General features: G+C 34.6%; 1 protein-coding gene across 1 annotated transcript in view; it reads left to right on the forward strand.

The window, feature by feature from the left end:
• The first annotated feature begins 892 nt into the window (after nucleotides 1-892).
• Nucleotides 893-18669, forward strand: part of LOC136851747 (hemicentin-2-like) — a 51123-nt gene continuing 33346 nt past the window's right edge. Inside the window, exon 1 of the mRNA XM_067126072.1 lies at nucleotides 893-1203. The gene's annotated coding sequence lies outside the window, so the exon portion shown is untranslated. The remainder of the gene's footprint in view (nucleotides 1204-18669) is intronic.

An 18669-nucleotide genomic window follows, 5' to 3' on the forward strand; every position in this document is an offset into this window, starting at 1 on the left:
TAAATAAAGACCTTTCTAACTTTAATAAGAGCCAAGAGCAGATAAGTAAAGCATTATTCCTTAATCGTTTTAAATGTGTGACATATAAAAAAAATGTTTCCTTTCAATACTTCAAAAACAAACTTGCAAGTCCTCCAGTTATCGATAAATCCCACCCCGGCTATAGTTATCCATTGAAAATTCTGAATTAAATTGTCCTTGAGGATTGTGATCACCATAAAGTGTGGTAAAACAGGTATTCAGAGGAGAAACAGAAATGCTTAAAAAGCTACCCGTGGTTTTCTGTTATTTGTAAGACCAAAACTCTTCAACATGAAAATAATTCAGAAATTACCCGATTCTTCCTTCCTGGCTGCAAGGAAGAAGCAATTTCTCCGGTTACAATCACACATTATATATGTATATATATATATATATATATATATATATATATATATATATATATATATATATATATATATATATATATATATATAAGGGACTGTATTATTATCGAAAGCAATATTTTATTTACGTAAAAATGCCAATACAAAAGCATTTAATCCCATAATGTACCGTAAAAGTTGTAATTATGTAGTGGTCCATGTTGTATGAATATATATATATATATATATATATATATATATATATATATATATATATATATATATATATATATATATATATATATATATATATATATATATATATATATATATATATAAAACCCTTCGAGTAATTACTCTTTAGGAAGGTTACGTGGGAGAGGATAGAAAGGTTTAATTGTCCTGACATCACGACGGGGAAAGAGAGCACGGTGGGGTGGTTTGGGAGGTAATTGGGAGAGCGCTCGCGTGTGAGGCTGCAACTTCAGGTCTCGGGTCTTCGGGAGAAAGTCAGTTGGCGGAAGACAGGCAAAGTGGTAGCACGCGTCGGTTTTCACCTGCGCTTCGCAGCGATTTTTTTCGTCCTTATTTCCTCGAAGTTTGGAAACTGAGTTCATAGTTTCTCTTGCACTCAAAGAGACCCTCAATCAGTCGAGGTTGAGATTTTCAGATGATGAGTTTTAGAACATTGCATTGTAAACTTTGGAAAAACTTTTCGAAATAATACTTTTGAGTATTTGCTTATCAATAAACTTATTACTGATAAAATAAGAATAAAGTTAGAAAAACAAAAGTGATTTGTTGCAAATAAACAAAACTGTTTATTTCAGCCAGCCAGGTAAGATAAAAGAAAGTTTTTTATACTATAAATACTAGTCTCAAATACCAGTTATCCAAGTTCAAAAAATCTAATTAGTTAAACATTCTATATATATATATATATATATATATATATATATATATATATATATATATATATATAACACGTATTATATTATATATACATATATTATTATTATGTTTTATTATTATATTATTTTTCATATTTTACAGCTTTGCAGTTTACGTTCTCTGTCACACACACACGTACCTAAATTCACGCGTGTGCGTGTGTTTGAACTGAAAAGTATACAGTGCAACTGAAAAGTAATAATGGACATTTGGGATCGTCTACATCTCCTTACATGCACTAACACAGACATGCACGCATATATATATACATAAATACATTACACACACACAACACACACACACACACACACACACACAACACACAAACACACAATCGAGTTCATATTGTATAGAAGTATATATATATATATATATATATATATATATATATATACATATATTATGTACCCAGACACACACATATACATACTGTATCATTGTTTGCTCCTATATATATATAAAGATATATATATAGATATATAGATATTGGTATATATATATATAAATATATATAATATATTTATTATTTAACTCAAACATACATTTGTAGTTGCCTATATGAAATCGCAATCGAGTTCACATTGTATAGAAGTAAGGTTAACTTTGTCTTCCTCGTAAAATTGTGCCCCAAGAATCAGTGTTTGCTCCCCACACCAGAAAGGGGGAAGGGGAGAACAGAGTTGGTTACGGGGGCCAAAAGCTAAGAGTTTGTTTATGACACTGATTTGGTCCTATATCAATGTACCTTGACGATTGCCAAACGAGTTCTACTTTACTAGGAATGGTCATCGTTAGCATTTATTTTTTCTACGAATAAGGTTTATTTTAAAGAAGGGATACTTCATAGTCCTTTCCACTGCACTTGAAAATTGCAGACTGGCCTGAAAAGGACTTGCAACTGAAAGACTGGTCTGAAATGGCACTTGAAACTGAGACTGGTCTGAAATGGGACTTGAAACTGAGACTGGTCTGAAATGGGACTTGAAACTGAGACTGGTCTGAAATGGGACTTGAAACTGAGACTGGTCTGAAATGGGTCTTGAAACTGAGACTGGTCTGAAATGAGTCTTGAAACTGAGACTGGTCTGAAATGGGTCTTGAAACTGAGACTGGTCTGAAATGAGTCTTGAAACTGGGACTGGTCTGAAATGGGACTTGAAACTGAGACTGGTCTGAAATGGGAATTGAAACCGAGACTGGTCTGAAATGGGACTTGAAACTGAGACTGGTCTGAAATGGGACTTGAAACTGAGACTGGTCTGAAATAGAACTTGAAACTGAGACTGGCCTGAAATGGGACTTGAAACTGAGACTGTTCTGAAATGGCACTTGAAACTGAGACTGGTCTGAAATGGGACTTGAAACTGAGACTGGTCTGAAATGGGACTTGAAACTGAGACTGGCCTGAAATGGGACTTGAAACTGAGACTGGTCTGAAACGGGACTTGAAACTGACTAATACGGAGGAGTGAAACCATAGGTAAAAAGTTTGGGTAACAGGGCCTTCTGGCTAACCCTGTCAAAGACTGCAAATACTAAGAGCAACAATATAACATTCCCCAGAGATTATGAGAGTTTATAGGTTCGATAACGTAGGGTAGGAGAGTGCCACTTGCTAAAACAGTACAGATAACTACAGAGAAAGCTACTAGAGTCGGGGGACTTCATAGGATAAATCTAGCTTTGGTAGTTAAAAGAGCAATACTATGGTAAATGGAAAGGTTAACGTTGATACACATCTTGGAAATGGGATTGCTACAGTCAAGGATAAGGTAGAGAATGCATCAAAATGCTGAGGCTAGTTCATCCACAAGCTCCTTGAGCTATATAAAGGAAAATTATCAGAGCTGTTTTTTTTTTTTTTTTTGATCAGAGATGTTTTTTTTTGCTTTTCAAAAGTTTTAAAATTAAATGAACTATGTGGATTAGAAGGCTCAGTTACAAAACTGTCGTCTAGGGATGAATCAGTGGATACAGGGCAGAAGTTTTTTTTAGAAGAAACAGTTACATTGCCAGGGATTGAGGGAGTACTGGGACGTCAGCATTGCACAAATTTTAAAATACGTTTCAAGATAAAGAAAGAAGGAAACAGTAGGAAGGAGTTTGTCAGGCCATAGCTCACTCTCCTTGAGAAGGACTTCTTGACGCCTACAGAGGTGAGTTCTACAATGCTTCTGTGGGTCCTGATAGTAGCCAAAGACAGAGGTATGTGTGAAACGGATTATCTCAAGGCCAGAATCTCTGGAACGGAAACAACGAGCCTACCCTTTCAGGCATCATCAAGACAAAAGCAAGTCATCGAGCTGGGCTCAGAAAAGTACCACAGACGACTTGCCAAATTTACAGTAGCACTGTCACGGCAAATTTAAAGCATTGATGGAAAACATTCCTAGAAAAGGGTTTGTTAAATGAAAACTAGTTTATGAAAGATGGCAGTAATTCTACATCCTAGAGTAAGATCAAATGAAGGCCATATCAACCCAGAAAGCTTAAATCAGATATTACTATAGGGAGACTGTAAAAATTTAGTCTTACAGTAAATAGATGCAGTTGTTAATAAGATAATTTTCAATTATATTCCAAGGCCGTAAATTTTTTCTGACAATCATATTTTTGACGTACTTGTGTATAAAGATTTGTTGTTCAGTAGTATTAGTGACAATTTTATTCTTTTTGCGATTAGGGAAATGTTTAAAAACGAATCTTACATCCATGCAAAATATCAATATAAAATCTTTTGTGAGAGTATACCTAATAAATTCAAATTTCCATTTAAATCTGACAGATCCAAAACCACCAGGGTGTGATTTTTATATTAAAACCGAAAAAGCTCTCGAATACATTCCACCAGAAAGCTAGCAACGTTGGCTATTTTGATTTGATTGTCAGGGATAACGAGCGCAAAACAATTTTTCCATCCAGGGGAGCGCTCTGGAACAAAAGCACCGTAAACACCAGACCAATCGCGTCAATTGATTGAGATAAATTGTAAATGCGGCGCTGCTGGCGTGATGAATTCTGCGTGAAAAGCACTGCAGCGGGTGTTCGGCCGTGAACTCACTGGAAATCGGTTCGAGCGAATGACCAGATGGCTGCGTGAGTTAAGGATTCGTCTGTTGACTTCACCCTCGAATGCGTCTGGCGATAGAAGTGAATTGTGGCGCAGAAAAGGGAAGAGCATCGCTCGGCGTTTTTGTCTTTCATCATCCCACTGTTGACTTTTCTCGTTTTGTATTTGTTCTTATCCTGTTCATGAGAGAGAGAAAGAGAGAATATAGCATATTTCATACTTTTTATTCCCTATCACTTCCCATTATTTTGTAAATGTAGCTGATGAAAGTGTAAATAAAAAAAAAAACAGGAACTTGTCAAGGCTTTCAGTACCTTTATTCTAAAACCATTCTTTGAATGGACAAAACGTATCTAAATGTTACGCATTACCCTTGCTAAACTCACACAGGATTATGGGATACTATAAAAATCACAGAACGCTAGATATTTCACTCTATAGTTTAAGGAACCCAGGTACAAAGCCTCACATCCCAATAATACTGCTGGGGATACCTAACTATACATGATATCCCATAATATTTATACATAAAATATGCATAAGTATACATACAAAAGATTCTTACTGTTGCAGAGAGATATAATTTTACTAATTTAAGGATTCACTGCGACTTAATACAAAAATAAGCGTTTATTTTTCAGAACAAACTGTCAGTTGAATACACACACACACACACAGACTCTATCTGATTTCTGTTGGAAAGAGCACTTCATTTAATGGAGAGCTAGTCTGGTTAATTTATGAGCTCTATATATTTCGAAATGGATCGGTTCCAATCGACTCTTTTTATGGTAAATTACAAAACAGAAACAAAAAATAAATAAAGACATGCGGGGGCTTACAATCCATGCGCAGTATTCAAATGTCTGTAATCCGAGATATCTGCACAAGGGTTCATCAACAATTCGGCGGTTTGAATATGAATATGAATATTTGGGAGCCACCTCTATTGGATAGAAAGGCTTAATGTTACAAACATACACACACACACATACATATATATAATATATATGTATCTGCATTATTCAAATGTCTGTGATCCGAGATATCTGCACAAGGGTTCATCAACAATTCGGCGGTTTGAATATGAATATGAACATTTGGGAGCCACCTCTATTAGATAGAAAGGCTTAATGTTACAAACATACACACACACACACACACACACACACATATATATATATATATATATATATATATATATATATATATATATATATATATATATATATATATATATATATATATATATATATATATATATATATATAGACATCTCAATGGGACCAGCGGTGCTGGGATTCGTCTACCAGTTATCAGCGGGCATTTTTGTCTGAGGTTCCGAGACCCATGCCCATCTCTACCCTAGCTGCTAGGGTATTAGAGCTTTTTTTTTTTTTTTTTTTTTTTTTTAGCTTCGCACCAATTTTTTTCATTCCTCATATATTCCTTCTTCTCCACTCTCTCGAATTACACAGTTCTCACCAACTCGACATCATTCTCTCCAACTGCCCAAAACATTCATGTGAATGTGCTCACCATTGCTAACCCCTTTTACCACATGTTTGTATCGGCGTTTTTCTAGTCCTTTCAGCCTCCTTGAGCAATTAACTTTCCAGTCTGTAATCATCATCCATGCCTCTAAAAGGCAAAAGTCCTTCACTGGATGGGTCGATATCGTACTCGCCTAGCACTCTCCTAGGCCCACGTTCGATTCTCCGGCCGGCCAGTGAAGGATTAGAGGATTTTATTTCTGGTGATAGAAATTCATTTCTCGGTATAATGTGGTTCGAATTCCACAATAAGCTGTAGGTCCCGTTGCTAGGTAACCAACTGGTTCTTAGCCACGTAAAATAAGTCTGATGCTTCGGGCCAGCCCTCTCTAGGAGAGCTGCTAATCAGCTCAGTGGTCTGGTTCAACTAAGGTATACTTCTTCTAAAAGGCAAAGGTGGCTCAACGTCCGTCTTAACCTTTCCAGCCTGAACTTTCTTTTCTCTTCCATAATTATTTTAGACACCCTGATGCCTCCCTTATCTCATTAATATAATTCTTCAGTAATTCACCTCTTCTATCTATTACATTTATTTCCAAATACCTAGAGAAATCATGAACACAGCTTCCATTTATCATTATTCGTGCTTGCAGTCCTTTCTCCACCTTACTGGCTCGTGTTTACCATTATTACTTTATTCTTGGTCGTATTTCATTTTAACCTTCTCTTACGATTTTTCCGAATTCTTATATGAAAGAAGCCCAAAATGGTATTAACTTGTATGGCAAAGTTCCTCAGAATATACATATGAGAAAACTTATGTAGACAGACGAAGATATTAAATGATTTAAGATGAACTGAGAAGTAAAAAACAATATTTAAAAAAAAATACAATGCAAGAAGACAGAACTAAGTAAAGATGCCTACGCATTAAGTAATATTGTAGCCTTCCTTCACCAAATGAGCATCTACACAAGAAGACTTTTCTACACTTTTACAGTAAAAGAAATGAAACCCATTTGACGCTGATGTTTGGTAACAAGAGGTTTTGCTAAATGAGTGGGCACTAATACCTCTACTGTAAGCTCCCTGATGTTACAGATTTGTGGAAAAAAAGACAATAATCTACGTTATATCCTCTATGGTCAAAAGAAATCACAGCTTACAGAAGTTTTGACCAAAAGAATAAAATATATCAGGGTCTTTAGAAACTTTTGACATCCAAAGAGAAGAGTAGTTTCAGTAGTAGAACAAACGATACGAAGTATGTGACATTCAGAACTGCCATCTGTGGGGGAAACATGAAGCCTTGCGATCAATGTTATCTGTTCGGCAGCTTCAAATGGTATATTATTTAAGGTTTTTCTCTACGAGAAATCCAGGGGTCGAAGTTCACAACAAGAATTTTCAAATGGTAGAATCACTAAGTTTAGTGTTACTTATGCAAAGCGAGTCACTAGGAGGAATAAGCAATATTGGCTAATCAGTGAGGTTTTAGGTTTACTCAAGTTCAGACTAGTCAGCTATTTAGACCAGTGAAACCAGTTCTAATACATTTAATATCTCCGTAATTCATTTCACATCGACAATGCTTAATGGATACTAACGATTGTCTACTCATGCTTTTAATAATATTGACAGGTTGATATATATATATATATATATATATATATATATATATATATATATATATATATATATATATATATATATATATTTTCAAAATGAAAAATAACATTATGAGGAGGATATTTCTGTCAAAAACCTGGAAAAGACCAGTTAAACACCACAACCCAGACTAAAGATTAAGCAAAAAATAAAACATTTGAGTTGCTTTTAATCCTCGACTAGTATCTTAATAATGGCGATGAAAACATTTTCATCAGAAGTTACAACTTGCCAAAGTAGCTTTTCTTTCGCTTGCTGATGAGACGAATATAATATTTTTTTTTGTAAAATATTTGTTATTTATCTCGATCTGTATATACATTTCGATACTGTCTTTATTAACATTAAGATAATTGGATTTTCACCTTATTTATGGCAGCTCAAACAAAAGTACCTAATGGTTTTCAATTCTGTGCCTAACTGCAGAAAGATCTTTACACAGATAAACACCAATGCAAGAAAGTTGAACTAAGCAACGATGCCTACTCTATTAAGGTAACGTTACACCCCTTTTCCAACCTGTTAATATTGACATACGACGACTTTCCTACTCTTTTGCAGTTAAATGAATGAAAACCATTTGGCGTTCTTGTTTTGCAAAATGAGTGGGCGCTAATGGCTCTAATTTAAGTCCCATGATGTTACACAACTGTGGACAAAACACCAAAGCGTTTGTTTCCCGACCATAATCTATATATCATGTCCACCATTAACTGGCCAAAAGAAATCACAACTCACAGCAATTTTGACCAAAAGATTACAGCAATCAGTATCTTTGGAAACTTATGGCATCCGAAGAGAAGAGCAGTTTCAGTAATAATAGGACAAAGGATGAGACGCATGTGGCACTGAGAACGCCATCTCTGGGGAAGTAGGAAGCCTTGCGATCAATGCCTTCCGTTCGGCAGCTTTAAATGATATATTACTTAAGTTTTTTCTATTCTAAAATAAAGCCAGGGGTCGAAGTTCACGTGAATTTTCAAATAGCAGAATCATTAAGTTTTGTGTTACTTAGGCAGAGCGAATCGTGTAGAAGAACTGAGCAATACTGACTGACAGCGAGTTCTTAGTCTCACTGAAGTTCGGCGTTAGCCAGACATAGACACCAATCAGACTAATTTTAATACATTTAATATCCCTGTAATTCATTTTACACCTACAGTGGTTAATGTATATTAATGATTTTCTAATCATTCTTCTAATATTTGTCAAAGGCTGATATATGAAATATTTCTGAAATGAAAAATAACATTGACAAGAAGGCTATCTCTGTCTACCACCTGGAAAAGGCTCATTAAAATCAGCGACCCTGACTAATTATTTAGCCGAGAAGAAGAGGCGGAAGATATGTCTGTATGACAAGTTTCCAGCTCAAAATATACTTTGAATCGCTTTTACTCCTCAACTAAAACCATAATGGTTGAAGAGACACAGAGAAACGATTTCGAAACCTTACTCATCAGAAGACACACCTTGTCATCACCAGCTTTTCTTTCGCCAGCTTATGAAAAAAACACAATATTTTCTGGGAAAACTTTTGCTGTTTATCTCGATCAGAAAATATATTTCGATGCTGTCTTTATTATCATTAAGATACTTGGATTTCCATCTTATTTATGGTAGCTAATAGTTTTCAATTCTGTACTTCACTGAAGTAATGAAAATATACATTACAGATAAAATTACATGAACAACCAGGAACTACCTTTGGATATTTAAGCCGCATCGTCTTAAAACTATTATTTTTGGTTCAGTTAGAACTGACAGAGACATGTGTAAAATATTCAGATATACATACATATACATACATACATACATGCATACTTATATACATATATATGTGTTTATGTATGTATGTTTGTATACATAATATATATATAATATATATTATTTATACATATATACCTGTCAGTTATATATATACATATATACGTATATATATGTGTGTAATATATATATATATATATATATATATATATATATATATATATATATATATATATATATATATATATATATATACATATATATCTCACCTTCAGGATTAATTTTTGAAAAAAATTCAGCAAGGAGAGAGAGAGAGATTTAATTAATTTCATTTTACAAAAGGTAGCGAATTAATTTAATGATGAAAAAAATAAGGACATCAAGTATTAGATCCATTCAGTGTACTCAGTTTTAAGTCTGCGTAACCAAATGAAATTATAGGCCGTAACATAAAAACCTTCACTATTATGATCATCATTATTTCACCAGTAACACTGTAAATACAGTGGTAATCATCAGTAACACTGTAGATTATAACAAAAGGCTTGTTCACGACAGCTAATAAGTCTGATAGGGAATTCGTTGACTATCCACAATGCTAATAACTATCAAGCAATACGAGTAGGCCTACTAAAACATATAAACTATTCTGTTGAACCGAAGTTACCAAAATTGCAAACCAGAATGGCTGACAGGGTCTGAAGTCCTGTTTCCGACGCACAGTTCTCAACAAGTTTTGATTGTTACCAAAGGACAGCTTGGTTTTTCTTACCCCTCGGAGTTCTATCTCTTGAAAATGTCAAGTTTGTGGAATTACGATCGCAACTGAGGGATATCATTTCCATTATTTTACTTTTACTAGAAGAACTAATAATTCGACTATCTTATTTTCATGTTGTCTAGTCTAGTAGCCAATTTGCTGAGTGGTGATGATAATGAGTTTGAAAGAATAACGGTAATAGGTTATTGTCTCCTCTTAGATACTGGTATCGGTGTACTCATATTCTATAAATGTATATATATATATATATATATATATATATATATATATATATATATATATATATATATATATATTATATACACAGGCCCACAATTTTATTTTTATGACCGGATAATATCCATACTTCACTAGCTGATACACACACACACACACACACACACACACACACACACATATATATATATATATATATATATATATATATATATATATATATATATATATATATATATAATATATGTGTGTGTGTGTGTGTGTGTGTGTGTGTGTGAATCTTCTCTCGGCATTCCAATAGGCAACTGATGAATTTACGGGTCCATAACAATAAAATTATGGACATTATACACACACACATACACACACACACACACACACACACACATATATATATATATATATATATATATATATATATATATATATATATACATATCAGCTAGTGAAGTGTAGATAATTTTGGGAAATAAAAACAAAACTGTGGGGACGTGTCTATATACAATATATATACTGTATATAGATACTGATATAGATATATATATATATATATACATATACGTGTATATATAGATATATATATGTGTATATACATACATACATACATACATACGTAAAGGCAATACCACGAAGGAAAGTGAAACAGCGAAGTGGTGCTAGACTTTTCGACTGACTGTCCATTACTTAGCAGACTTATGTAGAAATATAAAAATAAGCTTACGGAGAAAGCTCGTGTAAATGACAGATGGGGATTATAAAGGAGTAAGGCCTACCACCACTCCGTCGCTTCACTTTACTTCGTGGCATTGCCTTTATTTATATATTCATCACGTTCCATATTTCCGTGATTCAGTTATACTACATACATAAATAAATACACACACACACACACACACACATATATATATATATATATATATATATATATATATATATATATATATATATATACATAAATAAATTTCTGATTCACATCAGGATCAGAACAGGTCTTTTAATTGAAAGGCAGGGCGCTGCCCACTAGGTCATACAAGCCTAAAAGAAGTTGGAACCTGAGAGCATCTTCTAGACTTGTATGGCCTAGTGGGCAGCGCCCTTGCCTTTCAATTAAAAGACCTGGGTTCGATCCTGATGTGAGTCAGAAATTTACTTCTGTTCCACACGATTGTGTGCTGATTATTTCTACATACATATACGAGTATATATGTGTGTGCCTGTGTGTGTGTGTGCAGGTTCTTTCTGGTCTGAAATTTAAAACAATGATGCGAGCATTACTAAACTCTTGTTTTTTTAAATAAGGAAACGATTACCTCATATAACGGAATTCTTATTTTTCTTTAATTGATTAACTAAAATACAGGGAAGTGAATTAGGAAAAGAGTAATCCTGGCCCATAATTATTTAAGGAGAGGTACTCCATTGTTCACAATGTAATGCTCATTAATTCATTAATATCTCCAAGTGAGGAAGGAGGGCTAATGAGCCCACATAACTCGTGAGGTGACGAGCCAGAAACTTTCTCTGAAAATTCAGGGGATTTTCTAATCGTTCTTTTTAGACTAGAGAGAGAGAGAGAGAGAGAGAGAGAGAGAGAGAGAGAGAGAGAGAGAGAGAGAGAGAGAGAGAGAGAGATCAACCTCTGCTTTTCACTTGTCATAAAATCATTATTTCTAACTGAAGAAAAAAACGATTTACTTATTTCTCACTGAAGAAAAAAGCTTTACTTATTCATAACTGAAGAAAAAGCGATTTTTGGAGTCCATACACTGTTGCACAATACGTGTTCAAGCAGATATTTGAACTGTGCAATTCCTAAATTTTCCAAAACAAGCTTGTTCATCTCTAAAAATTTTATAATTTTCTTTCTTTAGCTTTTTAAATACTTTTATCGCAACCGACGATACTGTAATACCCCTGTAATTACCAGTGATAATCAGGTCACATAGTTCTTCATTGGGCAAGCGGGTTCCGTTCTCAGCTACCACTCTGTTGGCCGCGAGTTCGAATCTCCGACCGGCCAGTGAAGAATAAGAGGAATTTATTTCTGGTGATAGAAATTCATTCCCTCGCTATAATGTGGTTCGGATTCCACAATAAGCTGTAGGTCCCGTTGCTAGGTAACCAATAGGTTCTTAGCCACGTCAAATAAATCTAATCCATCGGACCAGCCCTAGGAGAGCTGTTAATCAGCTCAGTGGTCTGGTTAAACTAAGATATACTTATCAGGTCACATTCGCAGAAAGCAGTATTAACCAGGGTATATTTTCCATGGTATACTTACTGCAATGATTCCATCACTGCCTGTGCTTTCTATCTCCTAAATTTCTTCGTCACTAATTCCACTCCTAAAACCACAAGTCATTCAATAATACGTTCAAGTCTTCTTTAGCTTCTAGTATGTCAAAAAATATCTTCTCTTCGTATCTCTTATTTTTGACATTAGATACAAGTTCTTCCCTGCGTTATCTCTTTTCTTCGTCTGGTGTTAATGTTGGTCTATCCTTCCTTACATCCGACAGGTATTTTCCGCTTTTTCTTTCTTTTCTATCGTGGATGTTCCATTAAGAGATGAGACACAATAAGAGCATCTGGAAACAACAAGCGGATGACACTGACAAAGACGGATATTAAAGGAGGAGTATTGGTATTAGGGTATTGTATAAACACACACACATATACGTATATATATATATATATATATATACATACATATAAATATGTATTATGTATGTATGCATATATATATATATGCATACACATTTAATACATACAGTTATGTCCGTGCATACATAGAGTGAATGACATAAACATTCGACTTTTGAAATGTTGGGTAAGCCAATGGCTATGAGAAACACATGGCATTTGCAACGAAGGCAACGCGAAATCTACTGGACGATCTCAGAAGCAGTCCCAACTCTTCAGGAGAGTCAGTAAAGGCGGGCATATTGAAACATAATGGAGGAAATTATGAGGTCGCAGCTTCGAAATGATGGGATCATAATTTCCGAAGAACTTTCTTTTACCGACCGCTCGCAGACTTTCCGTGGCAAATAAGCCAAGATATGAAAACTAATATTATATATGTGTTCTGTTCTATAATGTTTAGACGATCGTTGTAACGGTTTTTACGCAAGCACTACCTCCTCAGGAGATAGCTGTAGTTCAGCTTTTGGTTCTTGCATGATGCAATCATGCACACACACACATACATACACACAGACACAGCACATACATACATACATACATATATGTATGTATGTACGTACAGTTAAACCATACCTTTGTTTAACCAGACCACTGAGCTGATTAACAGCTCTCCTAGGGCTGGCCCGAAGGATTAGACTTATTTCACGTGGCTAAGAACCAATTGGTTACCTAGCAACGGAACCTACAGCTTATTGTGGAATCCGAACCACATTATACCGAGAAATGGATTTCTATCACCAGAAATAAATTCCTCTGATTACATACATACATACATATATGTATGTATGCATATATGAAGGTATATAAAACCGAAAATTTCACACTAATAACGAATCTGCCTTACCATGGGAATATCACGCCGCCAAATGGAATCATATAATAATGGTAATGATAAATACTACGTTACAAACGTTGCAGTTTGTTCTTGTGAAAGGGATGGGTTCATTTCGAATCGATTACAGAACCTTAATTCGACAGGAAAGAAGGACACCAGAGAGAATTCTACCTGTATCTTCGAAGGTGGCTGGGAAGAAGTCATTGTCTTCTATTTCTAACTCCAAAGGGCTTACGTTTGCACTCCGGTTGAGCTAGGAGGCCTTTAAATATTTAATTCCTTTTGAGAGTAGTTACTGGTTTATATTACTGGATTATATGTGGCTTAACATATCAATGCACAAAAACACTATGTGTAAAATCAACGAACTATCGTGTATATATATGTGTGTGTGTGTATATAATATATGATATAACATATATATATATATATATATATATATATATATATATATATATATATATATGTGTATATATATAAATATATATACTGTATACATATATATATATATATATATATATATATATATATATATATATATATATATATATATATATATATATATACATACATACATATATACATATTTCAAAGAAGATCGTTACTGGGAAATAAAACACTTCTTCAGTAATTAATTTCCACAGTTTGCCTTTTACAAATTTTCAGTTCTTCAACTGTTAAAAAGAGAAAAGTTATACACAGACCCACTTCTTAGGTAATATCCATCTTTTTAATGTATGTAAAATGTACTTAATAAAAAAAGGCAGCAACCACCGTAGCAGTTTATAACTTTCATGAATTTGTATAAATAACATACATTTGCGGAGCTGGAAAACGTTAACGTCCTCTCACTGGTATCTTGCAAATGTTTCTGGGCGCCTCTCTCTCGGCTGAGCTGAATTTGGAAGCAAGAGTTAATTAACCAGAGTCCCCCCCTGAGGCTGGAAAAAGAAGCGAGCGGAAGCGTCACCCCTGGAACCCTGTTCCTTGGAAAGACTTTGCTTTTATAGCGACGGTTGTGAGCTGAAAAGAGGTCTTTTTCATACGCAGATTCTTTAGAAAATGTCTCTCCATACTTCGATCGAAAACTATGTGCTATATATAAAGAAAAGCTATTTCGCGTTATTATTCATAGAGAATAACGCCTGCAAATGGATATCTTTTGAATTTCAAGGATACCCGTACAAATGAAGTCAGAACAGTAGAAACTGATTTTATTTTATATATATTTATATTTATATACTGTATGCATGTTTGTATACATATGTATACCTACATTATGTATGTATATACAATGTGTGCATATATTTATATATATATATATATATATACTATATATATATATATTTGTTTTGTAAAATGGATATTTACTTATTTAAGTTGCTAATATTGTTAACTAAAATTTGAATATAAGAATTTGAGATATATATATATATATATATATATATATATATATATATATATATATATATATATATATTGATATATATATATATACATACATATATATATATATATATATATATATATATATATATATATATATATATATATATATCTCAAATGCTTATATTCAGAATTTTAATTAACAACATTAGCAGCTTATCCGATAAGTAAATAAAGTCCATTTGCACACAAAACAAATCACACACAAACGAAACAGATTAGTCAGATTTGTTTCTTAAAGCTGGGACAATTACAAGATTCAGGAAAAAGAAAAGCTGGAAGAGATTTCCAAAGCTTGGCAACTGACGAAAAGAAACAATTACTGAACCGCGTGACCCGAGGATTCCCGCGTTTCAACCCGTATCTGAGAAGAGATCGCCTGAAGGGTGTTGCGGGATCGCCCGAGAGCAGAGACATTAAAGGACCTGGAGCACGCCATAAAGAGATGGAGGAACCACTCTGCAGTGGAGGGAGAGCGGATCAAGAGATGAGGCGAGAGAGGGAGTGGTGGTCAGGACAAATCACTTCGGGTTCAGTCGAATCGAGGAAGGGGAGAAATGAAGAAGCTCCCACAATATGAAGGCAATGCTCTTCAAGGGGAATGAGCACGTCTAACAAAGCACTGTGCTTAAAAACAGTTCTTCATTGGAGGGTAGGTAGAGCTCTCGGCTAGCACGCTGTTGGCCCCAGCGTTCGACTCTCCGACCGGCCAATGAAGAATTAGAGGAATTTATTTCTGGTGATAGAAATTCATTTCGCGTCATAATGTGGTTCGGATTCCACAATGAGCTGTAGATCCCGTTGCTAGGTAACCAAATGGTTCTTAAAGACTTAAAGTAAATCTAATCCTTCGGGCCAGCCCTAGGAGAGCTGTTAATCAGCTCAGTGGTCTGGTTAAACTAAGATATACTTAACTTACTTAGATAATGAAAGGAATCTATGGAAGCTTAACGGTTGAACCAGCTTTCTTTTGGCTAACGGCAAAATCTTCATACCCAAGGTACAGGTGTACTACATGCAAAGTTCCATCATTGTTTTACTATCTGAACTATTTTGCATTTAACTGCTCAGTTACTTTAAAAACTAGTGTATCGAAATGCATTCCAGTTCCTTCTTAATTGGAGAAAATAAATATATTTTCCCGGCATTATTTTTTTAGGGCCAGGACAGAAATGAACACTGCCAGGGGAGGAGTTTTTCCCGTTCTATCATGTAAAGGTGGATTTTACCAGTCACCTAGCATAAGATTATTATTTTAAAGCTAGGCATCAAGTCTAACATATGAACTTGTTTTGGGTAATTCAGCTATCTAATAATGATTAGCAGTGGCACAATTTGGGCAAATTTTACATCACTTAATTAATGATGTGATTAATGTGAAATTGCCTAACGATATGACAGACGGTAAACTTCTTTCATTTGTAATGATGCTAGAAATTTTAGGAGATGGCTCAGCAAGGTGGTATCTGAAATAATTTTGAGTCCTACACCTGTTCCACTTTTGTGTTGACAGTGTCTGGATACTGGTTCCTCATCAAAGCACTGAATAGGTCCAACGTTGCTTGCCTTCACTGATCGAACGGCCAAGGCTTTGTGTGTGTGTGTGTGTGTGTGTGTGTGTGTGTGTGTGTGTGTGTGTGTGTGTGTGTGGCGGTAATGAAACTGAAGTTGCAATTTGGTCAGGCAGAGGGGAAAATCCTAACTTACAAAAGAAATATCATAAACAACCACACCGGAGCAAGAACAATGACACTGCAACTTAGCCAGGTCACCTTTAAATATGGGAAGAGGAAAACAAATTCGTAAGTGCTAATATAAAACAAAAGTTTTCTTGAGCACAAATGAAAAATAAGAAGCCTGCAAATGTAGTTCTCTCTCTCTCTCTCACACACACACACACATGCACGAGAGAAGGAATCTATATATCACCAAATATTTGTACGAAAAATCACAGGTGATGGCCTTGTCTCTCCGAGAAGAAGCGAGATCCTTTATGATCTTCCCTCGCTGTCTTGGAGGGATTTTGCCATTGGATGCTCTCGGCTAAAGGACGCCTGTTAAAGACGACATTCTCACGTAAAGGCCCTGCTAACTCCTCACGCTTTACGACATCCTTCCAAATTTCCCTGATTGCCCTTCTAAATCACTGCCCCAAAGATCGCGTCTGAGAAAATGCCCCGGGAACCGACGGTTCGGTCATTAACTCCGTCACTAACTTTAACTGCCCATCCTGCCTGTGTGCCTCTGCCCTCTTCAAACAAAGGCCGTTTTTCTGGCTGACTTAGAGATTGCTTATGGCGACTTGCTTTGTTTGTTGGCATTTTATAAACCTTACTGTGTCCTTTTGGAATGTTAGTTGCTTATCTGGTTCCAGTTTTTTTTTTATATATTTCCAGTTGTCAGTATTTTTAATGATCACTTTCTTGCATCATAACTACAGTTCTTTACGCATGTATAAATAAACTGCTAACAAATTTCCCAGCAATACTACCTCACCAAATATTGCTATTAATGCAGCTACCACCACTACTACTACTACTCATAGTAGTAGCAATATAAAATACGCAACCACATTACATCAGGTCAGTCTATAATCACTGACAGGTATAACAAACACCAGAAACAAACGCAACCTGGCATCACTGCTTTAAGAAGTGCCAACGGCCTGTGTTGTTGCAGCGGAGAAATCAGGTTTTATATTTTATGGCTTCAAATTTTCTCAAAAATTTTCTGGTAGCACTTCAGTCACGAACTAGCAGCTGACGCATTATTGGTCTTTGGCACCGACGGTAAAATGAACAATACCATCCACTTTCCCTTTATTGTATGAAGGTATGAAAGGATTATATATATATATATATATATATATATATATATATATATATATATATATATACATATACATATATTATTGTATATATATGTATATATGTATATATTGTATATATATATATATATATATATATATATATATATATATATATATATATATATATATATATATATATATATATATTGTACATGCACATGTCTGTGTTTGTGTGCGTGAGCGTGCGTAACAATTGCGTAAGTTGAATGTCACAAGTATAAAATATATCTCTTGTCACGAAAAGAAATAATGAAGAATAGATTGGAACAAGCACTTTCATCTTATGGACAGCCCGACAATGATATAGTAATAAATAAGAATCTTGAATAAGATTTGTCAGATACTGAAAATAATAGAAAATGTTCTAATTTTCATCTCGATCCATTGCACTGGAGCTGACTTGTTTATATTTCAGTATGCCTTAACCCCAATCAGACATAATTGGACGTAAAACGTAAACAACCTATTATCTTTATCGACAAAAAGAAACTTGTTTAGTTTA

Source organism: Macrobrachium rosenbergii, chromosome 24, assembly GCF_040412425.1.
Source record: "Macrobrachium rosenbergii isolate ZJJX-2024 chromosome 24, ASM4041242v1, whole genome shotgun sequence".
Lineage (NCBI taxonomy): Eukaryota > Metazoa > Arthropoda > Malacostraca > Decapoda > Palaemonidae > Macrobrachium > Macrobrachium rosenbergii.